Source organism: Papaver somniferum, chromosome 9 (genome assembly GCF_003573695.1).
Source record: "Papaver somniferum cultivar HN1 chromosome 9, ASM357369v1, whole genome shotgun sequence".
Classification (NCBI taxonomy): domain Eukaryota; kingdom Viridiplantae; phylum Streptophyta; class Magnoliopsida; order Ranunculales; family Papaveraceae; genus Papaver; species Papaver somniferum.
In genome coordinates, this window is record NC_039366.1 from 105,276,318 (window position 1) to 105,296,531 (window position 20,214).

A 20,214-nucleotide genomic window follows, 5' to 3' on the forward strand; every position below is an offset into this window, starting at 1 on the left:
AACTTAAGGTCAAGAAAACCAAAAAAAATTACTTTTTCACAACTTTTTCGTTTAGGATCGATCCCAAAATCCCTTCAAAACTATTTTGGTCTTAACTTCTTCATACGATCTCCGAATGACCTCAATTTTTGTGTGCTGACTTTATATTTTCATTATCTACAACATAGAGCAAAATAATTATGAATTTGATCGAATTCCACCTGGTAGTTGTTTCATCTTCACTTCTATGTCTGTTTCAGCTTTCGCTCCTTTTGGAAATGAAAAAGAAACAGTAGCACATAATCCGGGTAATATGGAAGAAATATAACAAATCCAAGAATATAATTGATATAAAATGTGTAGAAAAGTATGCACTTATCATATATGAAGATGGGTAGAGAAATATTAAATTTATTTTATATCAAAATTTGAAAATAACTCACATATTAATGTAATGACCTATAATGACATACATAACGAAACACAGAGTATGAGGCCCTGAATGTTTTCTACACTATTACATGGATTAAGTATCTAAGTATCCATGTGTTTCATTTCTTTGAGGAAAACTTAAGATTGTTCCCCCTTCCCATGAGTTTCTAAAAGATGAAGGTTTGAAGAATGGACTGCGGTGAGGCAATGTGAAAAACGCCAACAAAGTGAAAAAAACATGTTAAATGCAAGTACCCTAATGTGCTTGATGTTTTATTCTCGAGTGAAACGAGGAGTAGGTCGTATTGCGTCCACCTTGGATGGAAAAACACGTCGTCTGAAGTCTTAGATAGGTTGAACTCTATTAGAGACTTGAAAACTTGAAGACAAACACTTTTTTTTTTTTACCTGTAGTCAATTTTTATGATTTTTTTTTATGGAAACCAATTTTTATGATCACGCTGAAGTAATTCATTATATACTACTACATTTTTTACTGCAAATTAAATATAATTAGTATTAATTCTAATAATAATTATTGCTATTTATATTTGCTAAAGCATACTAAAGGGGTTAACTCTTCTCATCCAACAAGATTTCAACGCGAAAGACATTAATACAGATATAATCGTCTTCTTCGAGGATGATATAAAAATCCTCAAATTATCGAATGCATGTTGGGTAAAGCCGACGATATGTTTTCTTTTCAATAAATTAAATTATTATGTAGCTGGAAATTAAAGGTATTCTACACTTCTACATGAATCAAGTAGATTTTATTTAAGAAGGCTCAACCGTGTGTTTAATTTCTACGAGACTAACTTAAGATTGTTCCCCTTTTTGATGAGTTTGAGGACTTTGTCAAGGTAATGATTGTATTTTTTTTTTATTTTTTTTTTGTTATAAATAAGGAACCTTTTCATTAATGAAAATTCAAGGTTACAATGAGTTTAATATCGAAAATAAGAGAATACAAAGTAACAAGAACATATCGTAAAAGTACAATACCGATAAATCCGACAAGAGAAAGAGAAAGATTACTGGAGTAAGACAAATCAAAGTATGAATGAGATCCAATAAAATCAAAGGAAAAATGTTTTTTCTCGGAAATAAATCCCAACCATTTAGTTTGTTATTCTTCTTTAAAAAGATATGCTCCCAAAAAAGGAGTGATTTTCTCAAATCTCTTGTAACTAGTGATGAAGCTTCCGTCGTCAAAGAAATCACCGATGAAGATGAAGATTTCGTCAATGGAGAGCATCACTATCGATCTTAGAACTTAACCCAATAACCAAGAACCTCCATTAAAGCGAAGATATTGTGTGATATTGTTAGTCTGTTATATTAGCTTTTATAGTTGTGCATGTTATAAAAATGTTAATCTGTTAAACTTAACGATCCACATATATTTCACACTAGAAGTAGGTTGGAGTACACCATAAAATTTCCTCTAAGCAATGATAGAAAATAATTACAATTTTAGAGATAAATTCATTTATAAGAATCATTTGCTCTTTGAAAGCTCGTGGCACAAAAACTGATTTGATATCCAGTGCTTTGATAACGTATGCCGACAAAGCATTACGAGATCTAATTCGCGGCTACTCTGGTACTAGAAAAACCATGTTGTCGGATGCTAGTAACAATGAAGTCAAAAAGCAACAAAAGAATATTTTGGAATCCATTACATCCCTTTTACCACCGGAGAAATCTGCACTGCCCGTCAATTTCTTGTGTTGTCTTCTGAGATCAACGATTTATCTGAACACGACGATAAGCTGTAAGAATGAACTGGAAAAGAGAATTTCCAACAAATTTGAAAACGCTACCGTGGATGATCTATTGATATTGTCATTTACTTATTATAGGGTGAAAATCTTTGATTTGGAAAGTGTAAAAAGGATAATTGCAAGATTCGTTGAGATTGAAAAAAGTGTGTCGATTTTTAACATTAGTAACTTGGAGGAAACTTGTTCAATAGCAATGCCAAGGCGATTGAAGCATTTCCTAGTGATATTGGGATGTACGCCGAACTGTGTATTTCCAAGTTCAACAGGATTGCAAATTTGGTACCGAGGATTGCACGAAAGATCGACGATGATCTTTATCACGCTGTTGATATTTACTTTAAGGTGAGCCTTTCAGGAATTTTCGCTGCAATACAAAGAACACCAGTAAAACAAGTTTAATTTATTCATTGATAAAATTAGCTCTAATGCAAAATAATGAACACTACTAACACGATGGCTTTACGTTTCAAGATCACACAAATTTAGATAAGATTGAAAGAGAAAAGGTTTGCAGTGTGATGGACTAGCTGAAGCTATCCCGCAATGCTCGGCTCTACGCTTCGCAAAATAAATAAATAGCCGGTTCAGATTGTGCGTCACATATTATACTACGATCAACTCAAACTAAGGAGTGGCGGTGTTGAGGATAGGAGCATAAAGAATGATCTTGTATCAACTAGAGTTCATTTGGAAACCGATGTATACCTAATAAAAGAGAATGAAAATCTACAATCGACGCTTACGAAAATGAAGATGTACATTTCTGATATTCAAAAGGGTCCTTGGCCTTCTTCAACATCTAAGACTGGCCAAAAGAAACCAAAGTTCTTCTCGTTGATGTCGAAAACCTTCGGAAAGTTGAATCCGCTCCGTCATGGATCGGAAGATATGTTGAATATTGACGATGGTTTCAATGAGGCACCCAAGCCTAGGAGAGGAAGGTTCTCGATTTCTTAATCTTGACCAGAGGGATCGGCTCAAGTTTTTCTTTAAAACAGTAAGAAAGTCTGTTTCTAGAATCCAAATTACTCTTTGACGATCTGTCGATTTTTTTTAAAACGATAAGAAAGTCTGTTTCTAGAAGAAACGTAAACTACTTATACTAGCAAGAAACCCTAGGAAAGGAACATGAAACTAACTAGACTGATCAAAACGCCCTCTAAATTGGTAAATAAAAATGCTGAAACAAAACGAAACATATTGAAGTTCTAAAATGCTCCTGCATAACCACCCCAGGTAGAAAGAAATCTCGTCGAGAAACATCACATCTTTCAAACTATGCATCGTATTTTTGTAATTTTTTTATATTTAAAAAGCCCTTTATATTTATACAAATGGTATAAACAAGAAATGTCAAATATTTCTACTTTTGAACATATTTATAATCTATTTATTTAATAATTTTTATTTTCTTTTCTCAAAAGTTAAATATAATTTCGGGGGAATTATTTTTCTTTTTTATATATATTTTTTATATAGTGCATTCAGGTACACTTTAATGTGTAAATAAAAAAATAAAAATAAAATAAAATATCTTTTGTTTTTATGACAGGAAAGTATAACACATGGTGTGCAACATATCTTCTAACTGCTTAAAAGGTAAGTGCAAAAAAAATGCATTTGTCAACGTGCAATCAATGTGCGATTTATAGGTGACTGTAGCAATAACAAATATCTCTTACTGCTCCGTCTTCCAAGAAAAAAAAATAATATATAGGAAGATGTTGGAAAGTATCAAGTGTCTGATGGTTCTCGTGCCCTCTTCCATCGTGGAGGCAGGAGTTCGGATCCCGTAATTATCAGACCAATTTCAATTTAAAGAAATTTGGATGTAGTTTAGGGACCACCGTACTCCGTTATAAAAAAAATATGTACATGAAGATGTTAAAATAAATGAAAATGATATAATTTTAACAGCTAAAACAGACGCATCATAGTACAATGACTTATAGTGATATACATCGTCCAATTATTTCATAATGTCATGTTGACAGTTTTTTTTTTTTTGTAGCTTAAAGAACGTAGTTGGTGTGTAAAATTCGAAAGAAAAGATGCAATACCCACTACCCAGTCTTCCACTGATAATTGAATCTCTTAAAACGTCTTCAAGCCTTAGCTCTCTTATCTCAGACTTCTCAAATGTGGGTCTATCTAATAAAGACATAATTGCTTTATCTTGTATATATCCATTAGTAATTAAACAAACTTGGACACACAGAGTTCTAAACCACGGGTTATGAACACGTACATCACGAAGGCATCTATATGTTCACTAACAATGTTTGCACTCTAGGTACATATTCGCACTGATGATACGATTGCATTGATTTTTTGGCTCAAAACCTTCGGATTTATCATAGCCCCATCTAATAATATCGCGAGATGCGTTTACGCAGGGGAAGATAAAGAAAACGAAGTACAAAAGTAAAACTCATGGAACATTCGGCGAATATAAAGTACTGGAATGTAAATAAGACTGGGATTTACGTGGTTCATCACTAAGGCCTACATCCACGGGGTTGTTTCACTATGTACTTGATGATTACAGAGATAGTCGAGTGACTTTGGAGTTTACATAGATCTGTGTATTGTAAAGGACAAACTTACACTCACAATCATTCTATCTCTCCTTCTCTCCCTCTTTTTTCCGATCCCCTCACTCTTGGTGGAGAGGGGGTATTTATAGGGTTAGAGTGTGGGACCCATTTCTGAGGGCCGTTGGAACCTTATCTTCTTGTGCTTTGTGTCCATCACGCGGAGGTCTTCGTTCATTTCTTGATCACGCATAGTCATCCTTGTTCGTTCCAAGGGCTGATCGACACGTACACTGCTCAGAGTGTTTAATGCGGGTGGTTGAGGCGCCTGTTCGTGTCAGACAAGTGTCTTCTGCCCCTGTCACGTCCATGTCAGTCGACCTTTTCTTCACCGTTGATCTTGGCTTCTTTTGGGGATGAGATAAAGTAACTCTTCGGGAGTTATTTGGTGCTCCGCAGTACATCGTGTTTTTGATACATCTCTTATCTTCTGCCCTTGGATTTGTTCGAGTAAAGATCCAACGTCCACGGGATGGGATTCTTGGTTGTGGGCGTGTGTCATCATGTTTTGATGGCTTGGTCCGCATGCTCTCCACGTGTCTTCCTACATACACGTGTTTGATGGTGAAATATGTACACACAATTTGCCCCTTTTCTTTGGGCTTGAGTGTTTAGTGGAAGCATTGAAGAAAACAGACGTTACATATTCTTCCTCTCTCCTAATAACTTCTCCTAGATACTTGGGCACGTTTCTCACTCGTGCATTAACTGCTCATTTAATGGGCACGTTTCCCATTTCTCCATTAACTTCCTTCTATTTCTTTCGAGTATACTAAGGAGAGGAGAAAAATTAATTTCATTCTCCTTGAAAATTAATTTCATTCTCCCTGTCAGTCTTCATTCTTTGTTCTTCAACCACTAAATTCTCTCTGCCCTAGCATTAATCACGCTCGTTTTTTCTTTGTTTCTGGTTTGTTGTCTTCTTTTGGGATTTTATTTGTGGTGGTAAGGTTTCTTTTCTTCGTCTCTGTTGTTTTAAGTTGTGTTGATTGTGCTGAAACAAAATTTTCTGCTGCTGTCGTATCTTGTTTGTGATGAAGAACACCTTTTGATGTATGTATGCTAGTTTGCCCCTGTTCTTCTTCTCAAGTCGAGGAGGCCATTGTTGCACTTGTATTGATTGAACTTTTAAGCTTAGGGTTTTAGGGTTTTAGGGTGTACATGTATGTATGCTATTTTTGGGGTTTCTGGGGTTTGTTGAAATGAACTGGTAATTTTGTTGTTTTTTGATCTTTGTTGATGCCCTCGTGTTTGCTTCTAACTTGTTTTTGTTTTTCCTCTTCGCAGCCATGTATGACCGTCCGCGGCTTCCATATAAAGCTCCGGCTTCTAGTCTACCGAGATCCCCTCCACGTAGAGAGTCTGATAGATATCCACCTGGGGGAGATTTCTCTAAATTGTCTCAAATGGATCCCCGCGGTAATAAAGTTTCATCTTCTTCTGGGACGAGGGCCTCTCCTCCTAGGAAAGGGGATCCATCGAAGAGTCCTTCCGGGTCTCGAAACGCTGCCGGTCGTGCTGCTTCTTGCCCTCGTGATGACTCAGGGTGTACGCAGATACGTCCTCGCGGTGGCACCTTCGATATTCCCCCTCTTCGTTCCATAGTGCCCGTGCAGCACCCTCTGCCGCCGCCTCCAGTACTTTCTTTCAAAGGGAAGAACTCCAAAGGTGGTGCGCCGAGAGCTGAATTGTCTAAGAATCCTCCTTTGAAAAGAAGAGCTTCCGAAGATTTTTTTGGTTCGTCCGATCCCGCGGAAGAGGATGAGGTTGCCCCGGTGATACGCAACGTTTCGGTCAGCAAGAAGAAAGTTACGTTCAAGCATATTGACCTTGAAGTTTTCAAGGAAAAGCATGAGCTTCAATCCTTCGAGGTTCGTTTCTATGTCCCTGAGGATGATATTACTTACGAGCTCATCTCGAAGTATCAGTCTGATGAGTTTCACCTGCTGACCACGGTTGAAGCCTTCGAGGCTGGTCTTATGCTGCCGTTGTACAAGTCTGGTGATTCCTTTTATTACGATGTGCTGGCTGGTCATGAAGGCTCTTCCACCAATACTCACAGTCGTTCCGTGTCGCAACTTTCAGGGAATTATCTCCGCGCACTGATGGAATGTTATCTGCGGAGTAAGGGGGAGACGACGATGACATGTTACGTTCCAAATCCCGCTGAGAGGGAGTGGTATACTCCTGAAAACTTCAACAACTCCTTTGGGGATTATGTCAATAGTAGGAACCGTAAACCGTGGAGTGTTAGCCTTCAGAACCTTGCTGCTCCTTGGGGCGAAATTCGTCTGTTAAGTGAGGTGAGCGATGCCAAACTGAAATACGTTCCGGGCACCGAGGGGTCGAGTCAGCGGAAACTTTTTCCCGCGCGCGAAAGGATCAAACGTGACCATGATTATGGCACGCCACTGTTATTGAAATTGTTGGTCCTTGGGCGTATGGTTGGATTCACGATCCGCGCGGTTGGCGTCCTTCTGGGAGTAGCAGGCCTCGTGAATCTCCTCCTGCTCTTTATTGAGATTTCTGTCCCTGGCGTTTAAACTTCGAAGGCATGAACTTTCCTTATGCTCTCGACGTCGTTGAAGGAGATGAGGAGAAATGTTCTGGTGCTATACTTCCACCGAAGAGTGTCACTACTGCCAAGGTGTCGAAAAAGAAGAAGATTGGGCCCAAGCAGTCTTCTACCATTGTGACGGGTGAGGCTGAGGTTCATGAAGAAGTTACCAGTCCGGTGAACGAAGAGTTTGCCGAGGATGAGGAAATGTCTGATGGGGAAGAGCGCACTGATACTTCTCCTCCTAATGTCGAGGAAGAGATTGGTGCGGGTTGTGATGGTGTTGAAGTGAGAAATAATACCGCAATGGCTGACGGCAGTGTTATCGCGGACATGTCTGCTCCTGCTGGTGAGGCTGCGAAAACTCTCCCCACCATTTCTCAAGAGTTCTCATTTGACAGAATTTATTCCGCAGGGGAACTCTTTGACGATGCCCTCGATTTCCCCGAAGGCTTTTCTTTGCTTTCCCCCAATGATGATTGGGATGTGCTCGGGGGTTCTGGTAAGGGAGACGCTGCTGTTCAGGATGAGGGCGCGGATGATCGCAATGCGCATGTTGATGCCGAAACTTGTGCCGATGGGGCAATATCAGCAAAGGGGAAGTCTGTGGTTGACTCGCCTTCCGAGGATTTCCCTCATTCGCTGACGTTTGAGGGTGAGGATGCCATAATGGATTGGCTCAAGAAAAAGGGTCTGTTGTTTGTCCCCCATCCTGCCCCGGTGGTTGCTGGTGAGAAGGATTCTGATGCTTATACCCGTCGGATGATGGAACTATCTTCCGAGGCGCGTGTACCTGAGATGTGGGGGAAAAGCTTGAGTGTTCCCGAAGCTACCCTCGTATCGGAGCCTCCCACTTCTGTTGATGACATGATGGCCATAGCCGATGGGTACCAATACGGTTTTCCCCAGCAGCGTGTCTTGGAGGTAAGTCTTCGTACATATCTCTTCGTGACGTATCTCTTCGGTGTAATAATGTTTGCCATTTGATGTGTAGATGATGAGGAGTGAGCATTGTAACCATGTGCTGTATCAATTCTTTAAAGCGAAATCTTTGAAGCTGGAGGCCAAGCTTCGTCACAGAGAAAAGGCTTATCTGCGGCTGAGGTGGAGATAGAAGAATTGAAGAATATCCTTAAAGAGAAAGAAAGGCTGGGTGCAGCGGAGACTGGTCTTCGTTTAGAGCTTGCCGCCGTACGCGCTGAGTTAGAGCAAACCCGCGACCAAGTTTCAGCTTTCACAGGTTTGGTTCTTCTCCATTTTTTCTCTCGTAATTCCTCTCTACTACTTTGTTGTTCTGTCTGAGTCTCCCCACCCTATCTTCAGTGGGTGGCGTCCCTGAGATGATATGGCTTCGAAATGAAAGGGCACGGCAAAAATCTCGTATCAAAGAGCTGGTCGAGAAAATTAAGAGCGAAGCCAAAAAGTGGGACGCTCGGGCTGAGGGATGGCGCGCAAGGCATGTTCAAATGGTTGATATGCAGAATCTGTATAACCATGACCGTACTTTGTTCAATGGTACGCTGTTGTGGAAACTGAGAATCTGTGGGAATCCCGTGAGCGCACTTCATTGTTGGAGTCTAGAATACATCTTCTGGAAGAGGAATTACGAAAGGCTCGCTCCCTTCCTTTTCCGGGAGTTAAGGAGAGCATGTTATGTCTTACCAGAGAAAGGGACGATGCCAGAGCCGAAGTTGGGGCTCTAAGCAAAGCCCTTGCTGCGTCTCGCGCTGAAATAGCCCGCCAGGCTGAGTCTGAGAGAAATCTCGAAGTATGTATGTACAGACTTAGCAAAGGGGTATCAGAGATAAACAACGAAGTCAACCACCTTCGTCGCATGGATTCGATGAAGCAGGTAGAATTAGATGCCAGTCAATTTACTCTCACCAACCTTCAACTAGATTATAAGAAATTATCCGCGGAATATGACCATCTTGATGAAGCGCGAGATGCGGTTTTTAATGAGTATGAAGAGGCTTCGGCTTCTGTCGAAGGTATAACCTTATTTCATCGAGTGTGATTGTGTCTTTTCTGTGCTAACTCCCTTGTGTTGTCTTTTTCAGAGCTCGAGGGACAACTCCGCGTTGCAAATGAAAAATTTGAAAAGGCTCAATCTTCCTTAGCGCAGCAGGAAGAACAGACTAATCATTTTAAGAGTTTGGCGGCATCCCGCGAGGAGGCCGTTGGTGCTGCTTCCAAAGAAGTGATTCTTCTATCTTCGTTGTTATCCAAGCCCACCAGCGGACGACAGTTATTATGCATAAGGCTCGGTGTCAATTGGCTGAGGAGACAAACAAGATGCTGGAGAAGATTGAGCTTGGCCTTAAGACCGAGCATGGCCTCGTGAAGAGCTATCCGCGTCGTCCAGTACCTGCCTCCTTGCCTGGCTCCTCGGGACCCTCATCTGGTGGGAGCGTCCCTTCAACTCTTCGGAACAACCCTGCTGATGGGGCGGCATCATCTAAGTAGAGACCGCGGCATCATTAGCCTTCCGTTAGATTTTGCTAGTATTTTGTAAAAAGAATATTTTTGATGTGTATTCCTTGTATTGGCCTTGCCGCTTTTTGTAACCAACCTTTATGAAATGGATCATTTTTTGATATACCTGCAATATCAGTTTGTTGTTTATTTTAAGCATTGTGAGGAAGGACACTAAAAACAAAAGAAGAGTTTTTTAAGTGTTTGGGTGCGATACCGAAGGGAGGTACCTTCGTGATCGTCTTGAGACCTGTCACCCCGCTGGCGAACCCTTGGCCAGAGGATTCCCAGACGGTGGGGGTCGAGGCAACGTTCTAGGATATGGGGTAAAATATTTACATACACCCATTCCGTCGACCCGTTGCCTTAAGATTGGTTGGGTATCTCTTTCTGCTGGGTGCCTTCTCCCCGGTCTTACACTTATGGACACTGATGGGGAGCCCTGAGAGATTGTAGTTGACTACTTTCCCCAATATTGTTGATAGTTTTGTTTACTCGAATTTCAGAAGCTTGTTTGATTGATAGGTTGAGGCTTGCTACTCCTCGTCCAGAGATAGAAACATGTAGAGCGGTTACGCTGCCTTCTTCTTCTGGTTCTTCACGCAGATGCAAAGCTGCGTTGCACCTATGGGTAGTATGGTTTGAGCCACTTAGCATTCCAAGGATGTCGGAGAACTCGCCTTTCAGATTGCGAAGATGGTAGGAACCGTTCCCGCAATGTCGTGTATTATAAAAGGTCCTCCCCACGTAGGTGCTAGCTTTCCCCATTTCTTTTCTCGTTGATACTGTGGGATTGTTCTTAGCACATACTGCCCCTCTACAAAATTTCGAAGTTTTACCTTTTTGTTGTACTCCCTTGCTAGTCTTCGTTGATAATTTTCCATCTTCTGCAATGCTGCTTCCCTTCTTCCTTCCAGGTCGTCCAATCTCCAACATCATGTCTGTTGTGAGATTTTTCTCCCATGCTTCAGTCTTTGTGGTTGGCATGAGGATCTCTGTTGGGATGACCGCTTCAGCTCCATAAGTGAGGAGAAACGGGGATTCCCCAGTGGCAGATCTTCGTGTTGTCCTGTATGCCCATAACACATTGTGCAACTGTTCACACCATCGCCCCTTATGTTCGTCTAATTGCTTTTTGAGGATAAGGGCGAGGGTCTTGTTAGTGGCTTCCGCTTGTCCGTTGCTTTGAGGGTATATGGGGGTGGATTTGTTCTTCCTTATTTTGAAAGTATCGAAGAGCATGTCTATATTTTTCCCTTGTAGCTGCTTACCATTATCGGACACGATTTCTGCTGGTATGCCGAACCTGCAAATGATTTTGGAATATGAAAGTAAACACATCCACGTCTCTGATCCTGGCTAAGGCTTTAGCTTCCACCCATTTACTGAATAGTCCGTGGCTACTATCAAAAATCGTCTTTTCCCTGATCCCCGATGAAAGGCCCGACGATATCTATGCCCCATTTTGCAAATGGCCACGGGCTACCTACAGAATTTAACGTTGTTGCTGGCGCGTGTATCTTTTTGGCGAAACGCTGACATTCTTCACATCGTCGGGACATTCTTGCGGCATCCTGTATCATTGTGGGCCAGTAATATCCTTGCATTTTTGCTTTGTCGGCTAGTGATCTCATGCCGCTATGATTCCCTGCGTCCATAATGGATGTCGTTTAGAATTCGATGCCCCTCTTTCTGGACAAGCAGCGTAGTAACGGTCCGAGGAAGGATTTCTTGTACAGGATTCCATCCCGAAGGTCATATCTTCCTGCTTTGGAGAGTATTTTCCTGGCTTGTTTATGATCCGCGGGTAAAGTTCCTTCTTGGAGAAACGCATGGATCACCTTTCTCCAATCATCTTCGTTGCTGAAATCTTCGTCTTGATTTGCTCTTGACAGGATGTCTTCTTCGTCAAAATCGTTATGGATGTCTTCTCCTACCTGGTCTTCGATATTTTCTTCCACTGTATCTTGATTGGTAGCGAAGGAGAATTGTGATGCAATCGAAGGCTCGTATACCCTTGTTATCTTAATAGCTTCGACGCTTTTGTCCTTCAGCATGGATGATATATAGCTAGGGCATCCGCGTGCCTGAGATCCCTTCTGCATAAGTGCCGGAACTTGATGTTGGAATTTGTGATGCCAATGTTTGGACCAAGGCCATGTAAGCTGAGAGGGTGTCGTCGTACACATTGTACTCGAGCCCTATTTGCCGTATGACAAGCTGTGAATCACTTGTCAGTCTTACATCGGTTACCCCCATTTCTATTATTAAACGGAGGGCATGTACGACTGCCTCGTATTCGACGATGTTGTTAGTATGCTCTTTGAATTCTAACCTGAGTGCCTGTACGATCCTTTCTCCGGTTGGGGTGGTGATGACGATGCCTATTCCTGCTCCTTCCTTATTTTTGGACCATCGACGAAGACTTCCCATTGTCTTTGACTCGCGGGTTCGAGGATATCCATTGATCCTTGCTTTCTTCCTCGGCTTCTGGTATTCCCTCAATCTCTCTCGTCGTTGTCCAGGGGGAGGTCTGCTAAGAAATCCGCCAAAACTTGGGATTTTCGGGAATGTTGAATTTCATGATGATGTTGAATTGATCCAGGTGGGTGTTCCACTTGGCTATTCTGCCCACTTTTCCTGCGCTTTTAAGAGACTGCTTCCAGTGGTGCTTTGCATGGGACCCGGATGAAGTGAGTTAGGAAGTAGGTTCTCAGCTTTTGAGTAGCCCATACCAATGCTAGGATAAGTTGTTCGATCTTCGTGTAGTTCCTTTCCGCAGAATTGAGGGTCTTACTGACATAAAGATAGGCTGTTCTATCTTCGTATTGGTTTTGACCAACACTGCGCTAACTGCGTCTTCTGTTGCTGCTATGTACAATGCCAAAACCTCATCAGGATCCGGCTTCTGCAGGATCGGAATTGAAGCTAGGTGTTCTTTGATTTTTTGGAAGGCTTCTTCGCATTCTGCGGTCCATTCAAACTTGCTCCCTTTTTTGAGAATATTGAAGAAATGTTTGCATTTGTCCGAGGATCGGGCAATAAATCTGCCCAAGGCTGCTATGGACCCATTGAGCTTCTGCACTTCTTTTAAATTCTTCGGGGATGGCATTTCTACTATGGCCTGAATCTTCACTGGGTCTACCTCAATGCCCCTTTTTGTTACCAGATATCCGAGGAATTTCCCGAGGTGACACCGAAAGTGCATTTCTCTGGATTTACTTTCATGTGATGTTTCCTCATTGCTTCGAAGATATCTCTCAGATCCTGGTGGTGATCTTTGCGCAGCTTACTTTTGACGAGCATATCGTCAACGTAGACTTCTAAGGTACTACCAATCCATGGCCTGAAGATAGCATCGACCATTCTTTGGTATTTCCCCTGCGTTTCGAAGTCCGAAGGGCATTCTAGTGTAGCAATAAAGGCCATGTGGGGTGTAGAACGCTGTGTGGCTGATCTTCTTCTGCCAGGGCTACTTGGTTGTAGCCAGAATGTCCATCCATGAATGACAGTTCTTCATATCCTTCTACTGCTTCACCAGCTGATCTATGCTTGGCAGGGGATAGCTGTCCTTTGGACATGCCTTGTTGAGGTTAGTAAAATCGATGCATATCCTAACCCCTCCATTTTTCTTAGGAACGACGACCATGTTGGAGATCCATGTAGGGTACTTGACTTCCTTGATGAAACCCGCGTCTAGTAGTTTCCGAAGTTCTTTTTCCACTGCCTTATGATACTCTGGTGCAACTTTTCTATTTTCTGCCTGAAGGGGCGTGCCTGGTTTGATGTGCAGCTCGTGTTGGATTACTTTCGGGTCAATCCCCGGCATATCTCCTAGTTTCCAGGCGAATATATCCGCGTATTTTTAAGTAATTTGGTTAGAGAATCTTCTCTTCTTTCGTCCATTATGGTCCCTACTTTGATCATCTTCGGGTTTTCTTCCGTTCCTATGTTGATTTCTTTTACGGGCTCTACTGGCGTGAACACCGGCTTCGGCCCGAGGACTGGGACGTTCTTTGATTGCTATTTGGTATGTTTCTGTCCTTCGTTGGCTGCTGAAGTACCTGTCTCTGTGTTTAGGACATTATCATCTTTGTCAAACCCCTTCCTGTAGTTTCCTTGAGGAACAGGTCTATGGCCTTTCTTTCGCGGCTTCTTTATTTTTAATTCTTCGGGTTTTTCGCTGCTCTTCTTGTTCGTTGTTGATACGATCCTGAGTGGCTTGGCACTCTCTTGCAGAGACCCGATCTCCCTTGATTTCCATCACTCCCTCAGGTGTAGGGAATCTGAGATATTGGTAGTAAGTTGCCGCAACTCCCTTGAGTTTATGTAACCATTTTCGTCCAATAATGGCGTTGTAGGGGGATGGGCGTCAACCACGCTGAATCGTGTTTCTACTTTCATGGGTCGGCGTTAACCTGCAACACGATGTCCCCAATGGCTTCGTGGGTGCTCCGTTGAATCCGTAGATGGTGTAATAAGAGGTCATTAGTTGTTCTTCATGGAGCTTCATTCGTTTGAATGCGTCGTAGAATAGAACGTTCACTGAGCTTCCCCCGTCTATGAGGATCTTTTTAAGGTTACATCCACCACTGGTAGTGTGAGGACAGGGGGTCGTTATGGTCTTCCATATCTTCTTCGATATCTTCAGCATCGAAGATAATAGGTGAGTCCATCCACTCTTCGTGCTCGTCCACCTCTACCCCATCGATCTTATACAATTCTCATCGGTCCTCGAACTGCTTCCGTAACCTCTTTCCTATTGTGCTGTAAGTGAGGGCCCTGCGGCTTCAGAACACGAGATGGTGTGATTGTGCGGTTTCCTCTGGAAGTTGGACTGGCTTGGTTCGTTTGGATCTATCCTCGGCAATATCCTTTCGTATGTAATGTTTGAGCTCGCCAGCATCAATCAATTTTTGGATCATTATTTTGAGGTTTTTACATTTTTCGGTCTGGTGTCCGTTGAAGCAGTGATATTCACAGTAATCTTTAGACTTCTCAGTTCTTGGGGGCTGTTTTCCCTTAGACCATGGCCACTCCATTTTCCCTTCCTTTGATCTCTCGCAGGATCCGAGCATAGCTAGCATTGAGCTTCGTGTAAACTTGATCTTCGAATTTTCGATCGTCTTTTCGTCGTTCATCCCTTCGTTCCTTCCTATCTTCGTGAGGCCGTTCCACTGAGCAATTCCTTTTGGCCCCATTGGTTTGTTCTGCGGAATTGGTACGGTGAGACCTCTGCGGGTACGCCCTCGGGTTTTCACGCTGGATTTCTTCAAGACGAGCGTGCTTTTCAATAATTATTCGAAGATCTCCCTCTGTCTTAGGCACGCTTCCATGAATCTCAACAAATAGTGGACTCATTCGGTCTAATCCCCACTTGTAGCAGTTGATACTTACCACTGGGTCCACACTTCCTATGGCTTGGCAGATCTTGTGCCATCTGTTAGTGTATTCCCTCGTGGTTTCCTTGTAGCCAATTGCCAGCGAAAAGAGCTTATCCATTCCGGTGTTAACAACCTTGTTGTACATGTAAGTTCTTAAGAACTTTTCTGCGAGTTGGTCGTAGGAGTGGATGGAGTCTGGCAGCAGATTATCAAACCAAGACAATGCCGATCCCTTCAGGCTTGATGGGAAGTATCTACAGAGTACGGCGTCTTTCTGAATCCATCTAGCTAGGACACGGTTATAATACCGAATATGTGCAGCGGGATCGCTGGATCCGTCATAGCATTCGAACGTCGGGACAGGGCACTTCAGCGGAATAGGGGTGTTGGCCAGGCGATGAGTTAGGGGCGTGGAGTTAGCCTCTCTCATGACCTCTTCTAACCTTCCCTCGCCTTGTCTACTTTTTAATTGCCTGATCTCTGCCATCATCTCATCACGCAGCTCTTCCATCGCGCGGTGGTGCCCTACGCTCTTCTGCTCATGATAGTCTGACTCTCCGTCATTATAATCCGGGTCGGATGCGCTACTTCCCCTATCCGCGTCTCCATTAGCTGCCACGATGACTCTTCGGTCTCGATTTGGTTCTGGTGCCTTTGAATTTGCTTCATCAAGTTGTTGGCTGGTCTTCGTGCTTTGGGAAATCCGGTCTTTTAAATCTTGGTTTTCTCTGGCCAGCAGAGCTACTACATCTGCGTAAACCTGCTGGCTCTTCTTCAATTCTTCAAGCTCAGCCATCAATCGATGTGATTGGTTTGACCCCTGATTGAGAGTCCCATCTTGTGCTACTACGGCCATGGTGCCACCTTCTTCTACGGTTTGCACTAAGGGGGGTAGAGGTTCATCTTCGATTGTTGGCATTTCCAGATCGGGCCGAGTGCCCATCTGCGGTGTTAAAGCCGCCGGCACAGTTTGATTCTGATCGTTTGTTGATGGCATTCCGAAGGTTGGCGGGTGCGCGGTTGATGTGTTCCGGATTCATCCACCCTTTCTTTTGGTTGGTGAAATTGATTCGTAGAAAGAGTTTTGCTGGCTTCCGCAGCCTTTGGGGTTTCCGCTGCCGTACTGTACTTTGTTGCCGCTGCTCTGAGGGCCGCGGCTGCAACGGAGTTAGCGTTCATAGGTGAAGTGATCTCCGCAGTATCCTGCCTCTGACTAGTCATTTTTGATTTGTCTCCTTTATGCTTGCTCCGGGTGATGACCGGGGTTGTCCTTGGTGCTTCCTTTGACGAGGCTTTGGATTTTCCTGCTTCCTGCATCTTTTCCATCGTGGGTCCGTTTGTCGTTTTCTTTCTGCACAAGGGAATTTCAAACAGCGAGAAACAGAAATGTCCGTGCGGATCGGGTTAGTTTGCGAAATACCTTACTCCAAGACAGGGAAAAACTGCCCGAGGGCCACGTGAAAGGATCCCTTTGAAAATGCACGTAGATCTTTTTGAAAATTTTCGAAAACCCACCGGAAAGACAGGTCCGTACGAGATCTAAAAAAATGTAAATCCATGGATCTAAGCAATAAATCTTTTAACCAGCTTAAATTGCTTTGAATATGGTAAAGTTTAACAAAAGGTAAATACTGCTAGAGCTAATGAAGCAGAGCAATCATGTGCTAGTTTAAGATGAAATCACAGGATAAGATAAATCTTTTACCGGGACGAAGTCCCTGTTTCTAGCGCCAAATTATGAACACGTAAATCATGAAGGCATCTATATGTTCACTAACAATGTTTGCACTCTAGGTACATACTCGCACTGATGATACGATTGCATTGATTCCTTGGCTCAAAACCTTCGGGTTTATCATAGCCTCATCTAATAATATCGCGAGAGGCGTTTACGCAGGGGAAGATAAATAAAACGAAGTATAAAAGTAAAACTCATGGAACATTCGGCGAATATAAAGTGCTGGAATGTAAATAAGACTGGGATTTACGTGGTTCAGCACTAAGGCCTACATCCACGGGGTTGTTTCACTATGTACTTGATGATTACAGAGATAGTCGAGTGACTTTGGAGTTTACATAGATCTGTATATTGTAAAGGACAAACTTACACTCATAGTCCTTATCTCTCTCCTTCTCTCCCTCCTTTTTCCGATCCCCTCACTCTTGGTGGAGAGGGGGTATTTATAGGGCTAGAGTGTGGGACCCATTTCTGAGGGCCGTTGGAACCTTATCTTCTTGTGCTTTGTGTCCATCACGCGTAGGTCTTTGTTCATTGCTTGATCACGCACATTCATCCTCGTTCGTTCCACGGGCTGGTCGACACGTACACTGCTCAGAGTGTTTAATGCGGGTGGTTGAGGCGCCTGTTCGTGTCAGACAAGTGTCTTCTGCCCCTGTCACGTCCATGTCAGTCGACCTTTTCTTCACCGTTGATCTTGGCTTCTTTTGGGGATGAGATAAAGTAACTCTTCGGGAGTTATTTGGTGCTCCGCAGTACATCGTGTTTTTGATACATCTCTTATCTTCTTCCCTTGGATTTGTTCGAGCAAAGATCCGACGTCCACGAGATGGGCTTCTTGGATGTGGGCGTGTGTCATCATGTTTTGATGGCTTGGTCCGCATGCTCTCCACGTGTCTTCCTACATACACGTGTTTAATGGTGAAATATGTACACACACGGGTCACAAAGCCTGTAGCCTTATACATGTTCGACGTTTTTAGGATCCTACCCCCAAGAGTCGAGGGGATTTTTTTTTACTTAAGGAGATTTTCTTGCCGGGGAATACAGATCTTATCTCGTGCATGCCAGTACACATACAATTGGGCAAGCAAGATATACAGTTTTCAAATAAATGATATAGAATAAGACAAACATAGATAGTTCACTTTCAACAACAAGGAAAAACAATTTCCCAATAGATGATAATTTTGCACCTTTAGATGTTCAAACACCAATAACGTTTGGTAACAACTATCTCAAAAGTCTTGTTACCAAGAAAGGCTTCTTCATTCCGATCAAGTATTATTCGACGATGGATCTACAGATTCACAAGTACGCACTTATGGTAACAACCTAAGTACATTGTGCTGATTCATTTGTTGTCATAATTAAGGTGGGTGATATCAATTCACTTATAGAGTCTAAAAGAGAAACCGGAAAGAGTTATAGTAACAAAGATAATTAAACGACTATTAAAAATCTCTTCGTTTTGAACCATTGAGTTTATTCAAAATATTTTATTTTTCTTTCGAGCAAACATAATTGAAAGGCAATAGGAGGGGACAAAACTACAATCTTCAGGTAATCTAATTCTTTAAATCAGGCGACAGAAGCATGAAGTTTAGTTGCATAAAAAAAATGTTTCATGGAACCTCCTGAAGAGGGTTACACCCTCTTTTGCTGTGATAGAGCCTCTTTTGGAAATCCTGAAAATATAGGATTTGGTGTTGTTGTAAGGAATAACATCATTCGGGTGATTGGTATAATGTCTGGAGGTATTGGTATAGCCACTAACTGTTTGGCTGAAGTATATGCAGTATTATGTGCTCTTGAATGGGTTGTTCTTCTGAAAATCAGCAAAGTGATAATTAGATCAGACTTCAAGCCAGTGACTGGCGAATTCAACAGAGGATTTGTGTCATGGTATATTAAAATATGATAGTTGAAGGCGATTCAGAAATTAGACGAGGTTAAATTTGAACATTGTTTTAGAGAAATTACTTTTCTGCAGATGAATTAGCTAAGAGGGGAGCAATATTAAATGCAGGTGAAACATTAATTCATATGGGAGACCTCTATTTTTGAACCATATAGAGATTCCAAATATAGATTATTATAGGTTCCATCAGTAAATAAGTAGTTTCATATGTTTTGGCCTGACTTTGTTGTATTTTTAGTATGTTTTGAGTTGTCCTGTATCCCATAACGGTCCTGGTGTTTTAGCTTTCTTTTAATAAAATTTTTGTGATTCATCAAAAAATAAATAAATAATAATTGTGAATTATGTTAGTTGATTTTGTGGTTTCCATGTTTAATTTTCCTTCAAAATTTAGGAAGTTATGAAAAGATTGTGCGTATCTCACATTATTGTCGTTTGAATAAGTATCTGATTGAATCAATCATGTTTTCAGTGATTTTAGTTTTGAGTCTAAAATGTAGTTTCAAATACAATGAAAATAACTACTACCGACAAATGTACTAAGCAGCTTTCCGTGAGTTTGCACTAAAGAAAACCGACAAAATAGGTCTTAAAGAAAATTGGTAACGATAATGATATACACAACAAATAGAGCGGTCAGAGGCTCTGAGTGTCATATACATAGCTATGTGGATCAAGTAGTTAATAATTTCAGGAAGGCTATTTATAGACCAATCGTTTTGCTTCTCGAGACAAACTTAATATTGTTCCCCTGCAATGAGTTTAAGAACTTTGAGGGAAAATGATGGTGTGATTTCATCGACATGTTATGTTAGCTGTTATACCTGTGCATAATCTGTAGGCCCACAAATTGTTGTGTGTTATGGTTATGTACGAGTGCCATTAACATGTACTCTTCGTTCGTGCCTAGTATAAATATATGTTATGAAAATTATTATCATTTATGCGAGATTTATTTGTTTGTTTCTCTTAGTCAAGGATCCTCTCAGTAACCTGTGACCGCTAGGTTAACTACCACCTTCTTTGTTCATTACTGTCTTGGGACTGAATCTGACTAGGCTGAAGTCAGGTTGTTTTTTTCTTTTCATTTTTCTGATGCTAAACTCGAATTCTAACTAAACTTATACATGTAAATCAGAGGTATCTTGATCTAGGTACAAATTTATACCTAATTTGTTGGGCACATGTCTGAACTGGGTTCAAAAAATAATTAAAATTTTACTACAGTAGTATAATTCATACTCCACATGTTAATAACGTTAACTCTTATAATATCTAGCACTACAAACATGTATTAGACCCCTTAAGCCCTTTTCCCTTGCGCTCTCTCAAACAAAACCCTTT

At 41.9% G+C, this 20,214-nt stretch overlaps 1 pseudogene; it reads left to right on the plus strand.

Moving 5' to 3' along the window:
* Positions 1–585: 585 nt before the first annotated feature.
* Positions 586–3,158, plus strand: LOC113312376 (annotated as a pseudogene).
* Positions 3,159–20,214: the final 17,056 nt, after the last annotated feature.